Below are 2183 nucleotides of genomic sequence, written 5' to 3' on the forward strand. Positions count from 1 at the left end.
AGAGAGAGAGAGAGATCTGAGGATTTTGTTAAAATGCAGGTTTTGATTGAGTTGAACTACGGAGGGGATTCAGAGTCTGCATTTTTGATAAACTCCCAAGTGACACTGGTGCAGCTGATTCATGAACCACACGTGGAATAGCGAGTCTGTAGAGTGTTCATAGGACTGTCCCACGACCTCCTACACCTTGACTTTCTGTGGGTCATTTAAAATGGTCTGTTTTTCTTTTCCTATTCCTGTTTTGTGAGCAATATTAATTTTACCAGCAATATCAATCAAGAATTTATCAATATTAGCATTCTGTTTATTCATTATGATATCTCGAATTGTGTTCATATGGAATATAGAGAAAGAATTTTAAAACGTCATTACTCTGAATTAGAACAACATAATGAGATGACAGGAATTCAGAAGCACAAATGTTTTACAGATGCATTGCTCAACTCTTTCACTTCAAAATTCTTGCAATATTCTTGACAAGTTATTGTCTGGTCATTGTCTGAGTGTGTCCCCTAAAATGCTGTTGATCTTTGTACTTCCAAGAGCAGTTATTAACTCTTGTAATTTTCTAATTTTTGAAATTTGTTTTACCTTTTGAGCTTAAATTTGTGATCTTACAACTGAAATCCCCTAAGACACCATCTGTCTTCTGGGGCTACTCAGAGAAAAAGTACCACCACCATTGTTCATAATAACACTTTGTCACGATAGCTCCTTCAGTATTTGAAGACAAGATGGTGCATTCCCTTACCTTATCTCTAGCCTAAAGCCCATATTTCCAAATAAGATGACAGCATTGCTTGAGATTGTGTCTCTGGCTTTGTTTTTGTGTGTGCTTATTAGTGTACTTGCTCTCTCCATGTTTCACTGCTGAGAATCAGACTGAAGTATATCTTGTCTTTATAACTGTAAAATGATACTGTCCAGGGGTGATGTGCAGTTGAAGAAAATATGGTTGAAATTATATTGATAATTTTCTTTCTCTTGCATTTGTTTATTCAATTCCCTAACACCTTTTGCCCCTACATGCACTCTGATAAACACAGGGGATACAGACATTAGTAAAGCAGATTTGCTTTGCTCAAATTGTTCTATGCTGGGAAATAATATAACATATTTGATAAATGCTGTATTAAAGGGGTGTTATGGTGCTATGGAATCATGATGAGAGAGAAACAAAGGGTGACCTGAGGTTTCAGAAATACTTAGAAGAGAAGAGAAAAAGAACAGGAAATTAATTTTTATGAGCACTTACTATGTAACGAGTATTTTGCTTATTTTACTTAATCCACTTTTTCTCATAGCTCTATGAGCTAAGTATTCTTCAATCCTTTTAAACATGCATTAATAATACAAAGCTATATATGTAGAAAGAAACAAAGTCAGTGTTTTGTTCTAGGTTCACTTGTTTCCAGCCTGTACTGACTTCCTTATTCTTATAGGATGATAGGATGCCATATAATTTTAATATTAAGTAGTGATAATTGCTTTGAAGAAAAACAAAACTAGGGTAAGGAGAAAGTGAGCGAGTGTTTTGGTGGGCTTAGCTGTACTCTTTTACAAAGGATAATGAAGGGACATTTTGGCAGAAACCCGAATAAAGTGAAGAATAGAATTGTGCAGCTCTCTAGATAGACATTAGCAGCAGAAGGAAGAGAGAGGAAGCTTCTGAGGTAGAATTCTGCTTTGCTTGTTCCAAGAATAGAGAGAGGACTGAATGAGATGGCAAGAGGTAGATAACCTAGGTCTTTCTATTGAGATTTCAAGAGTTAATGCTCTCAAAGCACTTAGAAGAACAAACATCTTCAGTATCAAGATTAATATCCTGTGACGACTTTTATGTAAATAGATATCTTCTGTTTTCTGAAATACCTTGAAAGATTCCTCATTGCTTACAGAAATTCAAGCTATTTTGCCTAAAATATTTATGAAACTTGAGCCCGAACGTATGTTCCACCCTAATATTTGAAATTTTTATACAGCCAATGTGGAACACTTTTGTGTCTTGAAGATACTATTCAAATTTATAGTTCTCCATTGCTTCATAGACACCCCAGTCCACCTTATTCTTTTTTACTTCTATCTTAGCTTCTCTTTGAGATTCATCATGTCCAAGACACTATTTCCAAACCTTCTGGTAACAATGAGACCACCGTCTTAGCAACTCCTGGGCCCATCAGAGG

This window comes from Pteropus vampyrus, unplaced genomic scaffold, assembly GCF_000151845.1.
Source record: "Pteropus vampyrus isolate Shadow unplaced genomic scaffold, Pvam_2.0 Scaffold352, whole genome shotgun sequence".
NCBI lineage: Eukaryota > Metazoa > Chordata > Mammalia > Chiroptera > Pteropodidae > Pteropus > Pteropus vampyrus.